Source organism: Bombus pascuorum, chromosome 5 (genome assembly GCF_905332965.1).
Source record: "Bombus pascuorum chromosome 5, iyBomPasc1.1, whole genome shotgun sequence".
Lineage (NCBI taxonomy): Eukaryota > Metazoa > Arthropoda > Insecta > Hymenoptera > Apidae > Bombus > Bombus pascuorum.
Window position 1 is genome coordinate 4,083,094 of NC_083492.1, and position 26,826 is coordinate 4,109,919.

General features: G+C 38.2%; 2 protein-coding genes and 1 long non-coding RNA gene across 4 annotated transcripts in view; 2 read left to right on the forward strand and 1 right to left on the reverse strand.

The window, feature by feature from the left end:
- Window positions 1-26,826, forward strand: part of LOC132906642 (uncharacterized) — a 123,285-nt gene that overhangs the window by 45,123 nt on the left and 51,336 nt on the right. The window lies entirely within an intron of this gene.
- The window catches only part of LOC132906624 (myelin transcription factor 1-like), a 61,178-nt gene that overhangs the window by 15,483 nt on the left and 18,869 nt on the right, over window positions 1-26,826 (reverse strand). The window lies entirely within an intron of this gene.
- On the forward strand, window positions 19,106-20,952 carry LOC132907050 (uncharacterized). Its single transcript, XR_009658101.1, has 3 exons — window positions 19,106-19,438; window positions 19,591-19,846; window positions 20,405-20,952. It is a non-coding gene; the product is annotated as an uncharacterized LOC132907050 (long non-coding RNA).

The following is a 26,826-nucleotide window of genomic DNA, read 5'->3' on the forward strand; positions in this document are numbered from 1 at the left end:
AAGGATTGGCTACTCGCGTAGATCGGTACACGTGTAAATAGCGTTTAAAGGAAGTCGTAGATAAAACGATTCCTCGATCGATGATTCTCGGACTCGATGCTTTTCAGTGGGATCAATTTTTTATAACGATTCCCGTGACAGATATCGGTCGAGTCAATCTTTAATTTATCGTACGTATAATCTGAAACGTACGACGTATGATCGTTCGAGTGTGAACGTAAACACGCTATATAATAGTAGTAACAGATTTCATGTTTCATCGCGCAATTGTCACACGTGCGGAAAATGTGTCAATGATAGGACTGAATCGATTACATCGCGCGGATGATCTAGAATCGTGCCTGATCGAATTCCATTAAAGACGCGTTACTTAAAAAGGAGCTTCGTTAGGTTAATACAGCGCCTTATAGAAGCTTTCTCAGCCATTTCGAGAAACAACGTTTAAACGATAAATATTCGCGTCGTTTTCGATCACAGTATGTAATTCCTATTCATGGTAATTGCTTCGAAGATACTAGCGTACCGAAAGATGCAGTTACGGAAAATAATAATCGATAAATTGAAAGAAAGATATACGTTTGATACGAAAAAGAAAAATATCTTTTTTTAAAAAATATTACGACAGTTTTCTGCGCAAAATGCTAGTAGTTAAACATCGTAGGAAGGAGAATGAACGTTCGCGTAGAAAAATAAATCGAAAGGTTTATAATCGATGAGAAGTTGAATATTTTTTATACGTGTTGGTAATTTTAGAAGCAAGTTCCCTTCCTCTAAAAACAATTTCGGTGAGCAATCGTCTCGAAGACCTTCGTAGATTTCCTGTACACAGGCATTGGCAATCTGCCTAGGGCACGCAACTTTTTTCCGTGCACTTGACTTCCTGTTTGTTCGATCGTTTATTTTCTCTGCTAGGGCGCCACATCGGAACCCTTGTAGCGCCCCTCGAGATAAACGAGCTTTATGGTGAACCTGTACTACTTCTTTGCTCCCCCTTTCTCGATTAATTTCAGTCTCGCTCGCGCGCACAAAAACTTGCCTCGAGATATGACTATTAATACATTCGTTTTTCTTTTTTTCTTGGCACATTTTTTCCAATAGCATCGATACGCGATACCTGAAATCAGGTTCAAAGTTCAACGAAACAAATAATCGAGTAACTAATTTTCGACCTTGCAGGAAAAACCGAAAATATTTAATCTACCGTTCCGATGTACACTGAACAAGTTTTTATTTTATTCCATCTGAGAAAAATGCTACTACGATTCTTATTCGCAAAGACAGGCAAATAATACTACGAATTTTAAGTTTCATACGTTCTTTTTTGTTACCCATACGAATGTGAGATTTTTCAAAATCACGAATCGAGTCGATTACGTCGCAAGTTTTACAACTCTCGCGATAGTCCTTTAATATTAGCTGTGTTACAATTAATGATTACGCTGACAGTAAAGAAGATCCTCCCTTTTACACGTTTGAAATAAATAAAAATTTCACAATGGTCCGACTTTTTCACTAGAAAGTAGCACCTTCGTATCAAGTACCTTTAACGGGAGCTTCTCAACTATAAGTAAAATTTCGTTTCGACAAATGTATTTCGAATAAACGAACTTCTCTCGTACCATCTTTCCGTCATCCATATCGAACCTCTGCAACCCTGAACTCGAGAGCCGGCTCTCATAACCTTCACATTCGTCTTCATACTCTTATCACCACTTTGTAACCATGAAATCGACATGTTCTCTCTGTGCCATTATCCTTAAACTGGTGGTAAGAAATCGCGGAATGGTGAAGGCTGGTCGCGAGATCGCATTAATCGTGTCCACGATAGCGCGGTTTTTTCCCTTTTCCAGTGGCCCCCTCCTTCTCCTCCTGTTGGTGTGTCGATGTCGCGAAGAAAAAGCACCAGCGGCCAAGTCCACGTACTTACATACGGGACAGAGGGAAGACACCGCGAGGAAAGAGAGAGGAAGAGAGAGATTCAGCGGGGTCAATGAATCTGATCTGGAAAGCGACTGTTGGTGGCTGAGCTCGTGGGAGCCAGCGTAAAGGAACTACGCAGCCACGACCTCGAGGCCTCCTCTCTCAGAGGCGGCAGCTTCTTCTTCTTCTTCTTCTTCTTCTCCTGCTTCTTCTCCTTCTTCTTGTTATTCTTTTTATTTTTCACCGGTCGCCGCTAGTATCGCGATGCCTCAGGATCATGTATACTCATACAGTACCGCGCAAAACATCTTAGACCACCTACTTTTACTAGTCTCGTAGTAATCCGATTTATTTTCTCTATTTTGGCGACCACGACGATATCCATAAATCAATGCTGGCTTTAATTGTTCGTCGATTGACGATTCTGATTCGCGATGATAAATGCGAATTAAGAGACAGGAAATGCTTGAAAAAATCCGCTTATAAAACGCTTAAGGCTAACATTATAAGGAAGTTTAATTATACGTGGAAGTAAGTGTACAAAAATAACTATAATTAGACTGTGGATATTTATGTAAATTACTACTACTTTGCTACGCGGAGATTTTTTTTTATCCGCCATATATCGTAACTACGTCGTTGATACTCTGTATATCTTCGCCTACTACGTATATTCTGTACGTTTAAAAATTTCTCACAAATACACGAACATCGACAGTTCTTCTACGATGAATGGCACGAGCGGGAACACAGTGACTGACCTGTCCCTTGTGCTACCTTCTGCTACCCCCTGTTTATCTTCTTTATATCGACTGAATGTGGGATCCGCAGGTCGAAAAACGTCCATGCCCTTCGTGAGAGTCTTTACTACCCTCGATATATATTTTCTGCACAATGTATCGGCGCATCGCAAGAATCAATAATAAGCTACCTGGAAATGGAGTCGTGGGTGAATGTCAGATGAGCTTCGAACGAAGTACGATTGTACTTCCTGGTTGTCTATGTATGTTTATGTGGAAGCTTCAACCGGGATTTTGTATGGTTTTTCTATATTTTTGTTTCTTCTCTCTTTCGGAGGATGTTAATGATTCTGGAGGTTTTGTTTATGAAAGGAGCTTAATTGGGCTGTTTCGTGCTTCGGTGGTTTGCTTCTTTTCCCACTGGTTTGATTATTTGCATGGAGCTTGAAATAGATGTAGAAGTTGGAGAATGGATCAGGCGATAAATAAATGCTATTCGATGTTTAGCTTGTCCGGTGTCGGTAGTTTTCCAAATAACAGTGATTTCTCACCTATTCTTTAAACCGAGACGTAACGTTTACTTGCTGCAATAGCATCGTATTTGTGCTTCGATACTTTACTTCGACTAATTCTTTGTTTTCGACGATGTCCGTGCATTTATGGGAAATTTTAGTGTACAGAAATACGCAAAATGATAAATAACGAGAAAGAAAAGACACTCGTCGCTTCTTTCGTACCGTTTCGTTGTCCAATAACGGAGACACACGACGTCCGTATCGATGCCAGCGATCGACGATTCATTGATCGTTATGCGAAAAACAACACGGTCGTATAACAACCGAAAAAGGTATTTTTCCCAAAGCACCAGAACTTTTTCCGTGAACAGCGACGGTGATCCGTGTAGCGTACGTTGCGCACGTATCGACGAAGGTGTTCGCGAGGGGAATTCCGGAGCATGTTTGCAACATGTTTGGCCGCAGGCCAAGGAGGTTGGAAAGAGAGGCGGTAATAATCGGCACGACCGAAAGTTCGTCTGGGTCGTCGTAAGAATTAAGAGTTTGGCGATTCGCCAACCCGCCACCGCGCACACACGCACGCCCCCGATACTCCTTAATCATAGACACCTGCCTCTGAGGATGACTAACGAGTCTGGGCGACTGAATTTCTCTTTACTTCGCCGCTTCTTTCACCACCGTGTTGCGCCTTCTCTTTCGTACTTTTATTTTTTCTCCGTCTTTTCTCACCGTGCTAATACACGCCACGCCGCTCACGATTTACGGACGATGGCCTGGCAGGAATTAACGCGATTTCCTGTTAATACGAACACGGTTAAAATCATCTGTCGACCGTACCGTGTCACGTGCCATTTCCTCGACGTATAAATACTCTGGGAAAATACCTACCATTTTCTTGGATATATTAATACGCGATTCAACGTATTGGCTGGGAAATCCGTGGAAATTGGTTGGGAATTATTTCGGCTCTTACTTAGAGAAGAAGATTACGAATCGATCCGAATCGATCGTGGCTTTACACATTCCGATGGAAATTAGAAGCTAATTATTCGAATATAGGCTGTTAACATGGCATTGCGATAAGAAATATAATAATATTTTTAATTAGAATATATAGGTATCAACCTTCAACCGACGTATAAACGAAGGAATCACGAACGTGATTCACTGGTCGAGCAACGTTCCGAGACATATACAATTTTGTTTCGATTGGAAATTCTTGCCCAATTATGTATTGGCTATAGTTCCAGAAAAGAAAAATTCGGAAAATGTATTCTTAAATTCACCTTCTGCGCGTCTGGGAAGGCCTGCAACCCTCTGGTAAATGATTCGTGGAACAGTGAATTTATAAACAATGATTGTTGTATTTTAAAGTATCGTATTTTTGTTAGTATTATTTATATACCTAAGTTTTGCTTGTACAATACGTATTCGTGTTACTTTACGTTGTAAGCTGTTTCACTTTTAGGCAAAAGTCCAAGCTTCAAGACCGTTGATTAAATCGCTTGAAAATAATTTTTCTATATACGTGTAATTACGATCAATTAAGTTGTTAGTTTTGTATATAATTCGTAAAGTCCATAATCTTAATTCAGAGAATAAGATCCTGCAAAGAAAATACACGCTCCTTATTATACTCAATATCCATTATCTCTACCTTTGTAACGTTTCACTCCTACATATAAATTACCACAAGCCTCCAATGTTTCACATTCTTTTCAACATATCCTGTATACTTTCATAATACCAGAGGATTCGCGTTCCCGGCGTAATTTAACGAATGCAACGCGAGGTATCGCTTTGACCAAAAATAAACGCAGTCCACCGGTCAGAAAATACGTCGTCGATAAAACGAAGCGTAAAACGCTATCTGCAAACTGCTCATATTGTTTCCTGTCCCTGAGAACGTCTTCGTAATGCATACGCCGATCCTGAGTAACGTTAAACCCTGCACCGGGCACCGCGCGAAACTAGCGATACCTGTAATTCACACAAGTGCTCTGTTACACGAGTCCAAGTAATTGCTGAATCAGGAGCAAAGAACGCTTGATACGACCATTAGTGGACGATACGTAGAGTTCTAGGATATCGTTTTCCAACCTGTTTCAACTTGCGGTCCTTTTTTATAATAATCAAATAATTTACAATCTCCTATATGTATTTTTTTCTCCCATTAGTCTGCATTTTGTCGATCTCGACTATTTTTTATTCTTTTAATTCGACGATTTACCATGGCATCGGGTATAACTTCTAAATTTCTCGAGCACGGCTGAACGTTACAGAATCGCGATCCTTTCACTCGGCCAGATATTCCACTACGCCCATTAGCGTTCAGCTTGTAAGCCTGCGCGATATTTACCCCGAGATTGCCTTCTAGAAAATGAATTACCGCGTTTCCATTGTTTCGAGGAACACGGTCGTCCATCTGGAGAGAGAATTGTTCCAATTGCAACGATTATAACGATCAATGCCACGAGAAAGGGAATATTCGAGCCTGCAGACTGGAAATTATTAATTGTATATACAGTGGCTACGAAAGATATCGATGCATAATTACCTTACGTTGTAAGAAAATATTTTATCAGTTTGCAGTATTCGCGTTTCAGTGCTGTTAACGTGATAATTATTGAAAATTAATTAGCAGCGTTAAACTGTTCTCGTGACCTCGTTACTGTTTAGTCGAATTACCGCAATTTAAACGATTCGAGTAATTTGAAACATATTATCGATTCTTTACTTTACTAACACCCATTATCCGAACGTTTTATTATCTAAACGCTCTATTATTCGAACATAATACATATTTCCCAGTAAAGAATGTCTTTTCCGTTTTAAACTGTGTTTATTTTATCGGATGTATTCTTTCTTTTATTCGATCAAGTGAATTCTGATTACAAGAATTTAGCGTGAAACTAGTGGCGTTCTAACCGTCGAAGTAAAGTAATTAATTAATTAAGAAACACGAAGGATGTGGTGAAAGTACGACAGATTTAGCAATGATAAACGACGTTGGAAAAGCCACAATCGCAGACACTAAAAAACAAAAACACGATACTGAAAATTATCTGAAGCACGTGGATTGGTCAAGTGCTGGCAACGGTAGGAAAATCTTAAACATACCGATGTAACGAAGTGGTTTCATCGTGATAAAGATTTGATACGAATGGAAACAGCAAACGAAAGTAATAACGAAGAGGCGTCTTCTCGCGTCGAAGCATTCGTGGCACTCGAAAAAGAGCTTCGATGGTTCGAAGCATAAGAAGAACGTAACTCTCAACAGTTACTTGCGCTAAGAAAATTGTGTAACGTAGCAGCAAGAAAGATAAATCGAATAAATGAAATTCCACATCAGGAAAGCGATTGTTTTATTATCTGAAAATATTCCATTGTTCGAACAATTTTGTCTACGCGATGGTTCGGATAATGGAACATTTATCGTATTTGAAATATTTTTTTCCAAGTAATTTTCGGCAATTCATTTAATTTTAAGTCATTTCTAACATACGATTCATTTCTATTCGTGGAAACACTTGTTCGCGTTGATCGACCTGAACGAAGTTCGAGCATCGGCTGAAAACTAACGTAATCGGCTTGCGTTTGAATGAACATCGGATAAAGCGAATGGAGCAATGAGTGATTGCTTCCGCGGAATGCGCGAGAATGAGTTTCGAGGTATATTTATATGGACGACTGTGAAAATATTGACACAAATGCGAACTCGTTAACGTCGATTACGCGAATTTCCTGAACGTTAATTTCGTGTTTCTATGTTTGATAGGAAATACGACCTTTTGTACAAGTCGGATTATTTATATTTAATTCATATTTTTAATACCGGAATGTTTTCTTACTCTATTTTTCTTAATCTTCTCCGCGGAATGAAAGGAGCATTAAAGATTCTACGAAGAACGAATGAAAAAAGCGAAATGGGTACTAGTACACAACCTCAAGGCGACCGCGTTGAAAATGGCCTCACGTTCGATTAATTTGTAAGATAAACAGCTTCGTACAACACCGAAACCTTATTATCATATCTCGTATATCAAATCATTCAACGCATTAATCTTCTACGTATCGTTTCTCTTCCCATTTAATCTGATAAGCACAAAGCATCTTTATGACCGCTAAACGTTGTCCATAAAACATTCCGAAAATAAATTACAAAGTAAATTTTTCATTCGTAGAGTCACGTTCGTGACATCGACGAACAGTAGCCGAGGAAGAATCGATCCCACGAGGGAAAATCCTCCAGGTTGGCATATTTTCGTGTTTCGTTCGATACATTCTGCGTTTGGTCTGCGTTTCACGCTGGGCCACGATAATAATAGGCGAGAGAAGGAGTGGTAGGTTCGCTTGCTAACAAAATATGGGAAATATTTGGAACTTTATGGGGATACTTCGAAGTCTGTTGCACCCGATGGTTGGTAAAAACGGTAAAAAGCTGAGAAGAGGCAGCGAGCTGTTACAAGAATCCCGACGACTGGATTCCCTTTCGTCTTTTTCTTCCTTCTAGTTCGGAAAAAACACGGACAAGCCAAGCGTTTCTAAATCCGTCCAACGACCTGCTATATTTAGAAGCAAATGTATTTTTCTCGCGGCTCCGCGCTCTGTGTATCGTGCGTGACTTTTTATTCTTTTTCCTTTCGAGCGGATCCTTATCTCGTATGGCTCTATTTCATGCCAGGTAAAGGAAGGAAGAGAGAAACGATAGAAAGAAGATGAAACCAGGTGAAACGATGTGCACCATCTCGAAGAAACCGATGGCCATTTTAAAAGTGCCGGTCGACCGTATGAATTTTTAACGAGTTTTCACTGAATTTCGATTTTAACGCGTATGGAAGTGTATGCCGCGTGTTTACGAAGCGGTGTGACGCCGACCGCTGAAACGAATGCCTGTAATGAATGGTATTTTCATGATAAAAAGGTAAATTGTTAAGCGTTCCAGCGAATAGAGGAAAAGCGTTTAGAGGTTTGATGTTACAGCTATACGTATACGTGAAAATAGACAAAGTTTGACCGAGGTAACAGATTAAATTAAAACAATTAAAAATTGTGTACCAGTGAAGATGGCTGAAACGTCAGAAGTAGATGATATTTTGAAGAATCAAAGTTAGTATATATAAGGTTAATTAGTATTCAAGCAACTGTATCGATTGGTATATGTAATTCCATTTAAAAAGATAAATGTGTTTGATGTTGTAGTATTCGAACTGATACGATTTGCACAATTTTAACGAACGTTTTAGCAATACACGATACGTGTATTATTTATATTTATAGCACACGCACGTTGATTCTATATATGTAGAAACGTTGAAAAAATACTCTAAACGGTTTAAAGAATTTCAATGAAGCAATCGGTGGAAGAACAAACAAATTAATCATAGTTTCGTAATATTTTTCAAAATCGTTACATTAATTTCATTCGTCATTAAAGAATATATCATTGCAATCTTTATAAATTACACGCAATCTTCTCTCATCAGCGTCCATGTTTTCCAGTAGAAATTACATAACGTTAGATTGACCTTTAATTATGCTCGCTTATGGAGCCTCGGTACGTACATCGATACTCACGTTCTATATACAAATTTCCCATATCCATTAACGAATAGAAAGAAAATAAAGAACGCGAAACTGTTTCACGTTCGCTTTAAACGCATAGTTAGGCGATCGAGGTTCGAACCATTGGACAACAGAGGCAACAAAGTCGAAGATGTTGAGATATAATAAATACAAGATGAACGCGGAGGTGTGCGCCTCCTCCAGGTCTGACAAAAACATTCTTGCTCGCTGAGCTGTGAACCCGCCCCCTTAAGACAGCCGGCTTTCGATACTCGTGTGCATTGAACGACGATTACGAGTGTGTTCCCGGTGTTGTGTACGAACAGTACAGAGGTACGTGCCTTAAGATTTTTTACGTCGCGCTCAGCACGATTGAAATTCTTTCACGTGGAAATATTGGAAAGGGAAAACGTACACGCGCGCTTTATGAAGAATTAAGTCTAACGCGTTCCAACGGGACCTCTGAAGCGTGAAAAAAATGACACACGACACAAGCGCAGTTTTACGAATGCCACGAATCACGCCTTCCACTTTCCACTTTTATTCTTTTTTTTTTTTTTCTCTAAGCCTAAGCGACAGGTCGATGTATTTCTGTAGAACTCCATTCGCAGTCCGATTCTGTCGAGGAACGGAACGGTTCCTACGAATCGAGGCTGTCGCGATAGGAGCTCTACTCTCTACATGGTAATTTAGGTAAACCGACGAAAATCGATTCATGGTCGATCAAAATCAAATTGATTAAAAAAAAATGTTTTGCAGCGAATAATTTTCCCACCTTCGAATACGAAATCTATACTTCTCTTTGTATGAATAAATACATTATAAATCCATTCTATCTAACGAAATTATTTTCTACCTTCTACCATTTTCAAGCTCTACGGTTTGACCCAATTGCGTGGAACACTCGGTACATTCCTGAAGCACAACTTCAGCTTGCACACAGCGATGCCAACGTACGTAGAATTTTCTATGCTAATATTGCGATAATAATACACATTCCTGAAGCACAACTTTTACCTACACACACAGAGCATAGCAACTTTCCCAATAATAACAGACTGTCACAACACTCGCAGTAGACACAACGCCATCGAGTTCTAAAACGGCATTTCCACATTTTCCAGCTTCAAATATTGCATTACATGGTTACTACGAACGGCGTAGCTCGAATTAAGCAACGAAAGATATCGCGTTACTCGATTTTTTCCTTGCATTAACGGAACAAACTACGTGCTCGGAATAATTCCGTTTATAACGTGTAACGTTAAGTAATATTTGAGGCTATCGCGAATGGCAGCCGACGGGGCCTTGGGACTAACTGTCTCGCTTTGGTGTCATCAGCAAACTTTTGTGTAAATTAATTAATCAGTCAGCAGTCGATGTTATAAAGCAAGAACGCGTGTTGCTTAACCCTGCTGCACGGTTATATGCAATTTTCTTTTTTTTTTTGCGTAAAATCAATCGTACGAGGTATTAACCATTCGATCCAACGAATTGCTAGAATTTAACGGAGTGAAAGGAATGTTAGCGTGTAAACGAGGAATGTTAAGATTATACGACTTTGTTTCGGCGACAGAGAGATAAATAAAGTAATACGAATTCGTAATGGGTATTCGTAATGAAACGAATCGATAATGAAATTGTACCAATGCAAAGATTAGAAAATTCTGGCAGTAAGTTACATAATCTGAGGGGAAAGGGTTAAGGAAATTTTATTTCACACGGTGTACGATACATAAAACGCGCGACAAATCGTTTGTTTCCGATATTTCTTTGAGAACGTGGTCAATCGCGTGACCAGAGTTCGTCGAAGGTTCATTGGTCCGGTTAAAGAAAGAAAATCGTGCAAATAATTGCCAAGTAATCGAAGTTTCTAAATCAAACCCTCCAATCTATCGTGAATGTAAATGTCAAATAATGATAGAGCATATCTTTCTTTTTCTTTTTTTTTTCAGATTGACTTAAGTATACCGAAATCGGTAGATTCCAGAATCGAATAACTTACGATAAAAATGTCAGCGAGTTCTTCTGTTAGATAGTAAAGATATTACATTTTGCTATTATTTAAACGCTTGATTATTATTTAATTTAGCTATTTGCATAGCGGTATGTAATAATGCCAATTATACGGGAATCTTAATAAATAGTTGCAATAATGCATTCAGTCACCGTTCACATTGACATTCTAATTTCTATTTTGCATTCGCTGTTCACCGCACCAAAGAATTATTACAATAACCTAAGGAAAAAAGAAACAAGATAGAGAAACTTTGCGAAAGGTGGTCAGAAACCGAGACGATAAAAATTTTGACAAATCAGTCGCAATTATTTAATTGTTTCAAAAGGAATTGCCTTTGAGCGCAATTCGCATTTTTTTATTAATTTCTTTTCCACGATTAAACATTTGTTACGATATATTTTGTTCATTTTGCTGGAAAATGAAAAATAATTTTAACGAAAGTTCGATAGAAATGCGTAATTTTTACGTAAAATGGTAACTTCTTCCTCTATAAATCATAGTAACGCACATAAGGAAAACAAGAAAAAAAAAGTTGAAATCACTATTCTTTAGAATTAGAGAGATATTATATCAAAGTCTGTCGAGCAATATTTAATACCAACAGCAAACTGGAATCGATGAAAAATCAATGCAACTCCTTCAGACACGCTCTGATAGACTTGGACGCCTGAGTCTATCGCAATTCGTCGACTCGAGCAACGCTTTCCTACATAGTATTTAAAAGCAATAGTTACACCTCTGAGTCTCTAGTTGCAGATTTTTCTGCATATACCACTTTCCATGTATGTAGCAACATCATTAGAAATTCATTACTTTTTGCTTCGTTTAACAACGTTTGCTGGCTAATATTATTCACGTGGATTATTCTTATCGTTGGAATCACGATGGTAAAAAATACTACATGATTACGCTATTACTACATGATTATTTGTTATCAATAACCAAGGAATTAATTAGAAAATCAATCGTTCTTTCGATCAACGACATCGTTCGAAATTAATGATTTCGCTGTTCAACGAGTTCTTATTTTCCTTTTATTTTAGAAACAATCGCTCTTGATTCATCGTGCGTGATAATCGTCGACGTATGCGATAACCTCATCGAGGTAAAAAGGCCGCTGCAAAAAACTGGTTCAAAGGCTGTCGTCCTGGAAGGATTGAATTCACTCGATGTAAAATCGCAGACGTTTTGGCGGACGCTTATAGCGAAATTCCATAGCACGCGGCATGGCTGGTAATTTTTGCGACATTTCAGGCGCGCGACAACATTTGGTCGCAACGTGTTACGAGCCACTGATACGATTGGTACGTGCCTGCACATCTTGACCGCGACGATGATTTACGCTGTGCTTGTCTCTCTGATTAGGGATTCCCGTTGAAATAATTCGAGAATACTAATTGAGAACGCCAATGGCGAAATCAGAGAAAACAAGATGTATCTTTACCTGTTTGAGGATCCTTTTTACACGATCGTGATCAGAGAAAATAATATACATAGAGAGGAGAGATATTCCAGTTTCTTTGCCGTTCCATGCTTTTAAAAGTAAGGATAAAATTCTGGGATACTTGTCGATGTCTCTGTCACGTTGTACAAAAGTTGATCGGGTCGGATATTTGGAATTCTTTTCAATGAAAATAAAGATTCTTTTAAAGAACCGAAGGATAACATTTCGTTTACAGAGAGTAAATATATAATCGTCTCAAAGATTGCATAAAATAACAAAAGGAAATGTTTGAAATTTTTTGGCCAGTAAAGTTTTCTTTTTTAAATGTCGTTACGTAATAACAACATTCAACAGCTGTATGTGAAACGTAAGTAATTCCGTTCCACCGTGTAGAGTCGCGGCTCTCGCATCGAAAGAACAGTAAGAAGAAAGTTAAATGAAATATATGGTTCTCATTTGAGAATTGTTTGCGTGAAACACGTCACGCTAAGTTCAGATACACCACTTCACTCTGGTTATAGTTAATAGCGCGTAAAATATGCTTTTATTGCGTTCAGTTCGTTCTCGTTTGTTACTAGACCATCGCTCATTCATTGCAACGTTGTTCTAAATACGAAAAGATAATCGTTGAAAGACTTCGTCGCAGTGAGAATGAATTTTATAACACGTTAACATATGTTTCACTCTACGTTAACTTTCATATTCGATCGACCCTTTTCTCTCGTTTCTCGTTCTCTCGCGTTCGCGAAATTATTCAAACTCCAAGTATTCAAATTCGATTTTGCACGTAAACCTGAACCTAAATCTAAGTATGTGGTATTCGAATAATAAATCAAAACACAAATCCTCAAAATTACTCGTCCTTCGCCCGACACAGTGTCTATGAAGCAGGATTTTCAATTTACCAAACTTTATCTCTCACTTTGCTCTTCTTCTCGTTATTCGGCAAATCTTCATTACGTTTAGAAACGTTTGCAAAGCTTGATATCTTTAGGATTAAAAAGGTCGTAGAAGAGTAAGAGAGGATGTATTTCAAGGTGAGTAAATTGTCAGCTGGGCCAAGGAAACATGGTCACGGATCAGCGACAAAAACAACAGCTATAATGTCGGTCAAAAGACGCTACAGACGAGAAAATGTGTTTGAGCGAACAAAAAGAGAGTCACGCTTCTATGGAGGTGGCTGCGTGTTTCGAATAAAAGGATTTCCAAGTTGCAATGGCGCCATTAGCCCCGTGACAAAGGAGAGTTTTCGCAGTTGTAACAGTACCATTACCTCGATTGAAAAAAAGAAAACGAGGAGAAGAAAAAAATGGGGATAGCGACGACGAGCGAAGAGTACGTAATACGTTTGGCGAACAACACGTTGTTCTACGCTTGTTGGTAATTATTGCAGTATCTCTTAATTAACGGGACGCCTGGTGTTTCTCGTATTCGTGAATGTAGATGGACCCTGCGATAATTATTCCGATACGCTCTCGAATGGACTTTGCTGGTATGTGTACCTAGCTGGGGTTATCGTTGGTCAAAGAACATCGCGACGTCGTGACCATGCTAACTAATCGTACAAGATTTCGAACAATACGAGTTTGTTTGGTATTCTAGTATAACGATAAACACCAGGAATTAGTAAACGTCACACGGTTAGGATAGGGTTATTTGAACCAGTTGATTCAATCTCTATTTGTATATTATTTATCGCGTATAACTTCCTATATCGTTATCTCTCTTTACTTTACTATGAATAATTTCTTGCATGTTACGAAACACCGTTAATTTTTGATACTTTATCAATGGAAAAATGAGAAAATATAGCGTAGGTTATTTTAGGCCGAGCAAAAAAAGAAAAACGAGAAAGAACCTAGGAAATGACTTAAATTGCACGCGCACCTTTCACTGATCTTTCATCGTCCCATATAATTCTCTATCCTGCGTATATCTACGAATTTCTCAACTATCTTTACCAACCAGAAATAAATTCCTCGACCGTTAACGTTACACCTAAGATCTCTGAAACTATCGATAACCAGATTCGTGGCATTAATATGCAACGGCGCGCGAGCGCGAACGCGAACGCGAACGTGGCGAGGGAAGGGAAAAAGAAGAAAAATGCATAAATCACACTGATATGGCCGTCGACACGGTTAGCAGTCAAAGAACCGAGCACGGCCAGGAATTCAACGGGGCTAATTAACGCGGCCAGTTCCAGCGTGCATAATGAATTCCAGGTGAATTTCACGTCGACGGTATTACGAAAGCAGCCCTATTTCAGGGTCGTCGATTAAGTAACGCGAGATACATCGCTGGATTAATGGTCGTTGAACGCATCAGATTCTTGGATCGTTTCCGATTCGTCCCGATACCTCTCGATGACGTGGCCATTGATAAAGCGTTGTCACGCGCGCGCGTGCACGAGCTTCTCAGCGAAGAACGAAACCGAGGGATGAGAGAAAAGAGACAGAACGTGGAAAGGGAGAGCGTTGCGAAACGAAGTTTCTACGGTTCCATTGAAAAGCGACGGTCGCGTTAATGGGGCAGACGCGTGTCCCTTCGCGCGCTATATTATGGAAATCGACGAATCAGGGGTAAGGGAGGAGGCACTTAAAGGGTCGAAAACGATAGATACAAGGGTGAACGGGGACGAAGGTATGTTATCTTGTCGAAATTTCCCAGGATATCCTACCAAAGGAAGTCTGAATCCTTAACGAAGGGTATTATTTTTCAATTTCTCTGAGCAAAGCAACGTGTGCATATTAGAATTGTGGTGCTTGGAGAGTAACGATACTCTAGGAAGCTTTTCGGACAAAGAAGCGGAGAACTATTCGAAAGCTTCGAGAAAAATGAGTTATTACATAGGTAATATTAGCAGAAAGAATGGACTGTAGGAAAAAATGGTGAAATACGTATTATATTTGTAATTTTCAGTCTTACTCGATGACTCGAAATCTTCCTTCGACGATTTTGATGTTCTTTTAATACAGAAGTGAATTATTTTGTTTCTTCTCTAAATGAAAGTTAAGGCAAAATTTTGCCGATAATAATAATAATTGGTTTTTAGAGACGAATCGACGAAGGGTGTTATTTTTCGATTTCTCTGAGCAAAGCAACGTGTGCATATTAGAACCGTGATGCTTGGAGAGTAACGGTACTCGAGGAAGCTTTTCGGACAAAGAAGCGGAGAACTATTTGGAAGCTTCGAGAAAAATGAGTTATTACATAGATAATATTAGCAGAAAGAATGGACTGTAGGAAAAAATGGTGAAATACGTATTATATTTGTAATTTTTAGTCTTACTCGATGACTCGAAATCTTCCTTCGACGATCTTGATGTTCTTTTAATACAGAAGTGAATTATTTCGTTTCTTCTTTAAATGAAAGTTAAGGTAAAATTTTGCCGATAATAATAATAATTGGTTTTTAGAGACGAATCGACGAAGGGTGTTATTTTTCGATTTCTCTGAGCAAAGCAACCTGTGCATATTAGAACTGTGATGCTTGGATAGTAACGGTACTCGAGGAAGCTTTTCGGACAAAGAAGCGGGGAACTATTTGAAAGCTTCGAGAAAAATGAGTTATTACATGGGTAATATTAGCAGAAAGAATGGACTGTAGGAAAAAATGGTGAAATACGTATTATATTTGTAATTTTCAGTCTTACTCAATGACTCGAAATCTTCCTTCGACGATCTTGATGTTCTTTTAATACAGAAGTGAATTATTTTGTTACTTCTTTAAATGAAAGTTAAGGTAAAATTTTGCCGATAATAATAATAATTGGTTTTTAGAGACGAATCGACGAAGGGTGTTATCTTTCGATTTCTCTGAGCAAAGCAACGTACGCATATTAGAACTGTGGTGCTTGGAGAGTAACGGTACTCGAGGAAGCTTTTCGGACAAAGAAGCGGATAACTATTTGGAAGCTTCGAGAAAAATGAGTTATTACATGGGTAATATTAGCAGAAAGAATGGACTGTAGGAAAAAATGGTGAAATACGTATTATATTTGTAATTTTCAGTCTTACTCGATGTCTCGAAATCTTCCTTCGACGATTTTGATGTTCTTTTAATACAGAAGTGAATTATTTCGTTTCTTCTTCAAATTAAAGCTAAGGTAAAATTTTGCCGATAATAATAATAATTGGTTTTTAGAGACGAATCGACGAAGGGTGTTATTTTCCGATTTCTCTAAGCAAAGCAACGTGTGCATATTAGAACCGTGATGCTTGGAGAGTAACGGTACTCGAGGAAGCTTTTCGGACAAAGAAGCGGAGAACTATTTGGAAGCTTCGAGAAAAATGAGTTATTACATGGGTAATATAGCAGAAAAAATGGACTGTAGGAAAAAATGGTGAAATACGTATTATATTTGTAATTTTCAGTCTTACTCGATGTCTCGAAATCTTTCTTCGACGATTTTGATGTTCTTTTAATACAGAAGTGAATTATTTTGTTTCTTCTCTAAATGAAAGTTAAGGTAAAATTTTGCCGATAATAATAATATTTGTAAGAAATTGTTTTTATGTAATCGGTTAATCAATTTTATTGTCAGCGTAATAAATGCTTCTCTTGCGTCTGTTTTCTCATGATGAAATGCAATCACTGTGTCATAAAAGTACGAACTCGTGTAATCACGTTCGCGATATGACCCACTTCCGGTCTAGCATGAGATACAAATCGTCCGTACATCTGCCAGCTTTGTAATCGTTACATTGTCATTCATGTTTGCGCGTAAATTATATTTGCGTAGATAAGACATCGATGCGAGTTCCCATTTCGTTTTCGTTTTCGGCTTTTCTTTGACATTTGTTTCCTCGTAATATTCTCAAACATTTAAATTTTACTATTATTACGGCGAAAGATGTAAGTTTGAGACGTCGATATTATATCTAAGCAAAAATCAATAAAATTCCTCAAAAGCTAGAAGCGTAATGAACCTCTCGATGTATCCGACAGCCAGATAAAGGGAAACATGTAAGCAAAATTTGCCGAAGCATAGAAGAAAGAAACAAGTTTACGCGATACGAAGAAACGTGCCGAATCGGCCGATGTCGAGAGATATTTCAAAGAAAAGAGGAAGTCGGCAAAAGAATGACACTCCACTTCTTTCATCGTATCTTCTCTATCAGAAAGATGCTGAATTTCCGATATAAGACTCTTGTACGATGAAAGATACTTGCGGAGCATCGAAGAGGAAACGCTTGATCCATTTTCTTCTTTTTCTCCTCGTCTTTCACACCTTCTTCCAATAAAAATACCACAAATATTTTATCGAATATTATACATTTGTAATATATCTTCTTTCAAAAATTCTTACGTAATTCTATTGGATATTTTTAAACAACTTTTTTTCGTAATTTAATATCATTGGTGTTTGTTAAAAAAAAACTTTACTTTCCGTGTATTCTTTGCATACGTACACACACACATACACAAATTAATTGCGTAGCTACATACTTATCGGAAACTGCTGCGAAAATACTCGTAAAGACTAGGCAAAATTCTACGATAACGTTCATTCGCTATTAAATTATGCATTTTTATATAAACGTCTATTTTCTCTAAACTTTTCTGTAATTTTGTATTTCTGTTGGAAATTCATTGGAAAAATTTTCCAACCACAAAGACATTCTCGATCGAAAGTTTACAGAAACGATTATGAAAACGGAACAGTTTAAATCAACAAGCTACTCCCGTCATGCCCAGATGATGCTCGGACCATTGACTCGGTCGAAAAAGAACGACGCTGGAAGAAAAATATTGGTCGTATCGTATCGTAGAGGAAGAGTCAGTGCCATTAAACCCGACGAATTTCGTGGACGAGTTTTCCCGTTCGCCAGGAGCGAACGATAAATTCCACTGTAACGAATCACCCGATCAAATCCCGTGCAAGTAAAATACTCGTTTTTATTGCTGCCATTATCTAGCAAGCCAGCGCGGCGTTGATCTAGCGTTTAAAACGCCATAAATATCATCGCTAGCGTCTGATGACTTTGTTGTTAATGATCTTGCATGTGACCACGCAAGATCAGTTTATCACATCATGGCCGCTTTAATCTTCGACGTTGACTCGCTCGGGCATCAACTGATACTATTTTTATAACACAAGCATCGTGATGGAAATTATTACACGAGAGACGTAGTAGCTACTATGGAATCTTTCATTTCCTCGTACTGATATTATACTGCAGATAATAATGTCATTAATATTTCTGCTTTGAATTAGTATTTTTCTACATAATTTCGAAGAATAATCGTCACAGCGCGTCCGAATAAAATTATAATTTATAATTTATCATTTTTGCGAGGTGGCTACGACTGTGGCTTCGATGACGAAATTAACGCGATATTTATATACAAACTTGATTGTTATTAATCGTATACTTTGCTTTGTAAAATTATCTATTTTCTGACGTTAAAAATTATCGCAAGTTTGAATAAAATATAGAAAGACGTTTATCGATACTCGTGATTTCCTGTTTGAATTTCATGCTACGCCTCGTGTAGAACGTTACGAATACTCTTCAAACTGAGAGCAAAATTGAAACATACGAGTTGGAAGATTGCAGCAGCGTTATACAAATATATGTAGATATGAAAAGTTTACTTGACACAAAATCAGTGTTGAATTTTTCACTTCAATCCGCAACGTTACATAGAAAATTCATAAAAATATCGAAGACCGCTTCCAGCAAGTTCAACCCAATGGTCCGTTAAAATAAATCCTCCGATAAACTAAAGTACCTCGATTCAAGCCGAAAAATTCTAAATCGAAACAAACTTCAAAAGTACCAATCAGCGTCTAAAAAGTGTCGAGAAGATCCGTTTCGTCGCGATAATCGAGCATAATAATATCCTGGAAACGCGTTTATCCTGATGTCGAAAACATTTGCAGTAAGTTTCCTCGCGCGACACAGCCGAAAGATCAGCGAGGAAAGTTTCCTCGTGCGTCACTTAGGTCCGGTTCGCGTCGACTGCCGGATAAATACCGTGTTCTTTTCTCGATTTGACGTCCACCTTGAGCCAGGCCAGCCGACAAACGATCCACCTTTCAGACACTTCGATATAAGTAAATATTTTTAATTCCAGCGTGACTAAGGCCGACCAGGCGACCATTCCGGATTCCAACGTTTGTCAGAGGAAATTCTCTTTTTCCCAGGGGAACCTGCGAGGCATGGCTAGGTTACGCCAATGGAGTCATCGAGGGGAATTCAGGTGCACCACGGTCAAGGTAACAGGGTCAGCAAGGTGCATGTGCACGAAAATAAACAAAGGCGAAGCACGAGCCATCGAGCTCGGAGAAACGGGGCCCATTGTGTCGTGGCTCAGCTGAATCACGAGCCGGTGTGTATTTTTAACCCTTTAAAACCCCGCCGTCGCGTGTTTTTCAGGCTGTTTGGGACCCGTCGTCTTTTCTCGCCTTCTTTTTCGTGTAAAGGGATAACTTGTTCCTCGCCTGGCCACGGCTGTTCAAGCCGGGTGAAAGTTTAACTTGGCTACGAGGAACGGGCCGGCCGGTCTCCGGAGTTTGCCGAGTTTGATGGTGTTTTGATGGCGTTGGACGTAAAGAGGATACGATGGACCGCGAGCTGGTTAAGCGACTAAGGGAATCGGAGAAGGGTTCTGGAATTTTCTGGTCTGGTTCCGGTTTCTATGCTCATTATGAAACTTTCCATTATCTATACGCTATTAGCCGAGGATAATTTCTGGTGGAAAAATATTTTATAACGTCCATTTCTATATTGTGAAATTTCATGCGCTTTACGTGTCCGTATAACAGCGGTAAGAGCGGTATAATTAGAAAAAAGAAGGTTTTCAGGAAATTGGTTTGTACATAGAAAGCCTGAACTGAGACGTAGAAAATTCTGTGCGTTTCTCGATTAAGAATTAATTAAAGTTTAGAAGTCTTCTTCTTGGAACACGTATTCTAGTAAACTTTTGTATTTGCATCGCGAAGGAAATTCTGTTCCAACAGATGATAAAAGATAAAAGAAAGAGTTGCGATAAATGTAATTTTATTCTACAGCGATCGTAGCGCAAGATTAAAGTCCTTACGGTCATTAGACACACTTCTTATTTTACGTCCTGCTTATGTATTCAGCGATTACCCGCGAACATGAAAAAATAAACATCTCAGTCATTAATTTATTAATTTATGATAATTGCGATTACTATTATGTACGTTAAATGATTTTTTGCTTGCAGATGATTTTATGAAAATATCACGACAGCAGTGAGACAGTTGTATTATCGAAGGTTTTGTACTTAACGAGCTGTACAAGAAAAAAAGCAAAGAATTATATAAATCTGTAACGACCGAACGATCCACTATTTGATTAATGGATAAGTAATTATATTTTAAAACCATATAATTACATCGTTGTCAAGAAACTTTGTTTCTTGCGTGTTTATCGTTGGCTAGTCTGGCTAAACAATTTTCATCTCTGTTCCGTTTACCATCTTAAACTTGTATTCTCCTTTATTTTCTTGCTCGTCCGCTATTTGTCTAACAATTATCTTATGAAGATAATATCTGTGGTTACTTGCGTTTTTCACCTTTGCTAATTGGGATAATTTAAAGTTAAGCGTAGCATAAGTAATTGTTGAGATTGTTATCTAATATTTCATGTAAGTTGTAAGTTGTATAGTATTTTAAAAACGGTTACCGTATTATTAACAATCTTTTTAATATTTAAATACAAATTTAGAAATTTCTGATCGATCCGATAAAGATTGACAATTTACTTTCAACGACGATAATTAAAAATTTTCTTCAGAAATACTAATTTGATTATAGATCTTAAAAATCGTAATTTCTCAAATTAATTACTCAAATAAAATTTGTATCCTATTTACTATTTACTCTGTCATTTTGTTTCAAACAACGTTATTTAAATAATAATATATTTAGGAAATATAAATTAATATTTGTCGTTATATTTGCCGTCTAAATATCTGTTATTTAATTTTATCAAGAAAATAAAGCTGTTCTTTCATGGTGTGTGGAATTCCTATTCCGAACCCGTAGAAATCAGACAATCGTTATCACCAACGGTGTTTGCTTTTATGGCAAGTGTTTATATTCTGATGTCTAAGTCTAAGTAGATTTCTTCTCCTACTTCCCGATAATCTATAAGAGAATTTGACTACCTAGTTGCTTCAAGGATGATGATAATACCCGCTAATAAGTTTGTGCCTTACATATAAAAGGTTTACGATGATTTATTATTCTTTATTATTTGAAATATTCAAATATTTGGCAAGTCGGTACTTTGCGAATGATCGATTTCTGAAAATAATACAATAACGTTTATTTTCAAGCAGAATTTTAATTCCGTCTCTTTTCCGACTCTAAATAAAAATTTCCATTTTAATTCCTTCGAGAAAGAGATACTGATTTTCCTCTCTAGTACCCCTAATATATATAATATACGATATAAAATCGAGCTCGGCAATTTTCACTTCAATAATTGTTCGAATAACATTTTCATTCCATTTGTTACTCCATCTTAAATTAACTGATATCTTTTCTACGTCGCTGTATCTTTAAATTCTCAAAAGGTGGCAATTTTCTAGCGTACAAAGCACGAACCGTATCAATACAATCTCCTAAAACATGCGTTGGTACTTTTCCAACGGCGCCCCATGAGAACATTCCTGTCTAACAGGCTTCAAACGATTTCGTGCGCATACCAGAGCTAATTAAATCCCGGACAATCATTTATCACCTCGTAGGCAATGTGGCAAACGAACGATCCATATGTCACTTAATAGGCCACCCCACAAAAACATTACAGCAGGCACGCATCAGATCGAAAAAGTTAACGTATTATTGCCAGACGCATAAATTCGTTGGATGGTTAGGCGTCGCCGGGGAGGACTGTCTCGAAACGACGTAAAAATACGTGTACACAAGTGGACGCGGAGATTAATGAAAACGTAGAAGATAAAAAAGATCCACGAGGACTGGCGGGAACACGTGCGGCAAACTAAGGGATCTAATAAATGCCCTTGAGGAACGAACGGGATCGTCGAGCCTATTAAAACGAATTGTTACGAGAGATCGGAGGCGGACAGTAAGACGTATCGTAGAATAACGCGACATCGATCAAGATACGAGTTATCCTCTTTTATTAATATAATTATACTGGCTCGCGAAAGTATTTGTACGCTTGCTATAAAAAGCTTTTACGTATGTGTATTGTGTGTTGTTATTAGTCCACGTATTTTTATGCGTTTGAGGAAAATTTAAAGATATAAAAATGTGTATATAGAACGCGTGCTATGCGAGAAAACTCGGAAAGTATTCAAAGCGGAATATTTATTCCAATATTTAGCAGGTGGAAGAAATCTCTACTTAGAGTGCTGCTCTGTTTCTTTATTTACGTTCGTGTAAATACACGGCATAAAAATCTGCAATTTCCTTTTATTTTACCGATAACGTATTATGCGTATTAATGTAACGTGGAACGTCGTTAGATTAAACAATTAATACGTACATATACTTGGGGACCCACAGCGATGAATAAAACGATATCAGCCGTGATAGTTGGCTCGCGTCTTTGGTTTATCTTCGCGTATACGTGTTCCACGTTCATTGTTTTCATGTCGAATGTAGATGCAAAGGGGGAGAAACGTTTCACGCTCTCGAAACACGCTTCCGACGAAGGAATCCATAAATCATGGCCTTTTTACGAGACCGTTAATAACAAGCGCGAACTTAGAGCTACTGAAATAATGTGTAAACCAAGAAGCGCCTACCGCAGTTTGCTTTGACGATTTTGCGGGCCCGACGAGTACACCGGGTGGACAAAACAGAGAAACGAATATTTTAACATTGGGAATTACGATCGGCTCATCTTGATTCGATAAAAAAGCGATAAAAGTTATTGTCAGGGCTCTTTCGTATAACGATTTAGAAACGAATAATACTAGCAACTATCGACTGATTTTTTATAATTTTACGATTCTACGAATAGAATAACGAGGTGATTTGTAATTTGAAAAATTTGTTTGTAAAATTTCATTTAATTCAGTACGAAAGAAAATTCCGACTTATTCGTACCGCGTGATAATTTATGACTCGTGTCATAATAAGCGACACGTTGTTTGTCATTTCTCAGTGAAATGTAGGACACGTACAGTATTCGCAATAGACGCAAATAACGTCTAACAAAATATATCGAGTTCGAATCGATAACAATAACTTATCGTCACGATTTCCATTTGTTCCCTGAGCAATAAATCAACCAACTTGAAAGAAGAACTTGGACGGGCGTCAAACGCAACGTGAATTTACCGACTTGAGGAGAAAAGTTAGAAATTCGACGTTTACAAGCGATCGCGATCGGAGGAAAAAATTTATCTTCGCGCACGTATATTTGACGCTTATGTTTGATGTACTGCGTGAATTATGAAGACACTTATCTCACCTAACGTTCGTCATAAATTTCTTTTTCAGGGCTAACGGTTATCTTTTCCTTTGTCGTTTCGTAATCGTACGAATAAATGGTAGATATGGTACACGTTTTCCAACATTTGTCTTTCAAAGACCGCGATACAAACAAATTTTGCGATTCAAAATCTAAATTGAAACGTTGCAATCTCAAAATTCAAATTTCGTAATACGAGAAGAAGAAATTGGATTTTTCAAGTTAAACCTTTTCCCTGAATATTTGAAATTCAAATTCGAATATTAAATTTAGACAATTTTACAAGTTCTCATTGGCAATATTCAGTTCCGTTAGCAATATCGTTATACGCGTGTTTCATACTCCATTTGTAGTTCTCCGTTGCAGTTGGAACCACAAGAACAACGATTGAAATCTTAAACGCGTTAAGAATATTTTACGTTACGAATCCCTAAAGCCGAAGATCCATTCAAGTTTCTTTCCCCCCATCGTAAACACTTTCTTCTCCTTCCTTTTTGCCCTTAATACCATGATCGAGTATGTTTCGAAATGTTTTCCTTACCGGAACCATTATATCACGAGGTTCACGCGCCGTTCTTCGCACGCGAATTTTACGTATAAATCTCTCCTAATACGCGAACCAGCTCACCCTACATTCTGCCCACCCCCTCTCTCTTTCTTCTACTCTTTGTTTGAAATTTATCGCGGTACGAGCAGCATCTGCCGCCGCTCCAAAGAAATCCATAAATCGAATAGTTTTGCACGCCACGGGATAACAAGTTGAGCCAAGATAAGCCGAAATAACTTCAGAAGCCGCCAGCTTTCGACGGCCATCGACTAAATCAACCATGTCGCTCTCCAGAATTCCTTGCTTCATGGAGGAATCTTCTCCATTGTTACAAAAGATTATTCGTTCTGTTAAGACGACGTATTTGTTACGGTACCCTCAAGCTGTCGGTATACGTATATCGTCGATATCTCGAGGTTGGCAATTAAAAAGATCAATATGTATATTGTTAATACAATATTGTCAGTATTATACAACGATGTTGAGAACCTTGAAGTATTGGCAATATTATTGGCTGCCTGAGGACACCTTTAGGAAACGTATATTACGTTTGAAAAAAGAAAACAGTTCAGACGTGGTCTGTTTAACATCGCTTGTTGTGATATCGATCACGCCGCTGATGGATTACGATAGAATTCATAAATTGTCGTAAAATTCGAATTAAATAGATTCTTTGCTTTGATATCTTTCTTTTCAACGTGGTAAATATTTTCTGGGCCGAATAACGTTACTATAACTCTAATAACGTTACAATCGACGCTTCGTCAAACAGCAATTAAAAGACGCAAGAAGAGACATATTTCCAAATTAAATCATCCCTAACTGTGACCTTGATCCTTCTCTTTTCCCAGGAAAACAAAAGAGGTAGAGAGATAGGAACTTGCCCCTTGAAGTATCGTTTAAAGCATCAAACCTGACAATTTGGACACCGTTAACAGCCTACGCACAAAGTACCTATACCACCCACGATTAGGAGGCGTAATATCACGCGAAACGCTCGATAACAAGGGGAAGGGGCCAAAGATAAGCCAGACGTGGCTTCTGTTCGTGGTCTCTCTGTGGTCGACGATCCTCAACCCTCTTCCTATCGCCGTTCTAGCAGCCGTAAATATTATTCCCACCGGGACGACGAAGCTTTTCCTTCGATAACGTTGCCCCGTGGCACGTCAAGTAATGCGCCCAACTGTCTGGAAACTGTTGGCCCCGGGCCAACCTGTATGTAAGTACGTAGATCGTCTACAGAATTTTCAGAGATAAAAGGACGAGCTTTCTGCGTGCAACATCTTTCCTCGAGCACGACGATGATCGAGCTTTCATCGCGTTTTCTCTTACGGCAGCTTCCACGGAGATGCTCAGACAGCTCTGGAACGTTCGCGCACGCCGACACCTTTGAAGCTTGGATCGCTTTATGCTGCGGGCACGTGACCGGAGGCGTACGTATTTTTCTTCGTAGATCTTTTACCGACCCTCTTTCGTTCCTCCATTTCTTTCCTTTCCGTGGTTTTTCAGTCGGTTGACGAATACGTCGGCTAGACCTGTCCCGGGATTATTTAGCTGCATGGAGTTTCAATTGTTTAAAGTAGACTACGTATTGCGTGTGGTATACGATTCTCTAATTGTACTTAATCGGCTATCCCTTAGTCGACGATCAGTCGATGATCGATTATTAAATCAGTATTACCTATTAAATTTCGTTCTATGGCGAATTATCGATCGCGTTGAAGAAGAAAAAAATTGTTATACGATGTGTGTGTGTGTATATGGTTATTTAATGTTACGAAGATTTCTGATAGAAATATGAACATCTTGTTGTTAGCAGTGACGAATAATCGGAATATCTGTGATTTTCTTGCACGAGTTTAAATTTGAAAAATAGGTCGTGGAAGTTGCTGAAAATATAACATTTGCGAAAGATCCAAAATATCTCAGAATTTTTAGCTCTTATATACGAAGAAGCATAACTTCATTAATCAGTTGTTAGCGAAATTCCAAATTTTATGCCATTTAAAAATGTTGATTTTTCTTCGCGACAAGCTGTTGAACGAGTTACTTGACCGTATCTAACAATTAGCAGGGATTACGATTGGCGACCTATATAGGAGCTCCGCCTAAAGTGTTACAGACTGTTTTCTCCGAAAGTATTAAAGATAACGGCAATTTTTGTTCGTGTGTTAGGGCCCGTTGATGTCTTCTGTCTGAAAGGAAAGGAATCGATATTTGATTTCTAAAGGACGGAATAAATATTTTGAAATCAAACATCCACTGTTATTGCGTACCTTTGATCTTTGGTAGGAAATATATTAAAAGTATTTGCTATTTAAATAGAAACAACGAATCCATCTTTTCGTCTTAAATTTTTAGATTAAATTTCGTTGCGATCTTCTTTTTCCTTCCATATCGTGAAATGATTTGCAAAGTTCGTTGAACGGTATTGTTTAAACAGAATGCGATAATATTATCGGAAAAGATTCCAATTGTAAGAATCACATTGTTTTTGCAATTCATTGATGGATTTCCATGTAATTAGCGTTCCATTGCCTATTAATTACGTATTATTAACGAAAAATAATTATTCGCTCGTTCCAATTTTGACCCAGCTTTAATCATCGGTTATGATGTTTTACCTTGAAACGGCTTATGGCTGTTGA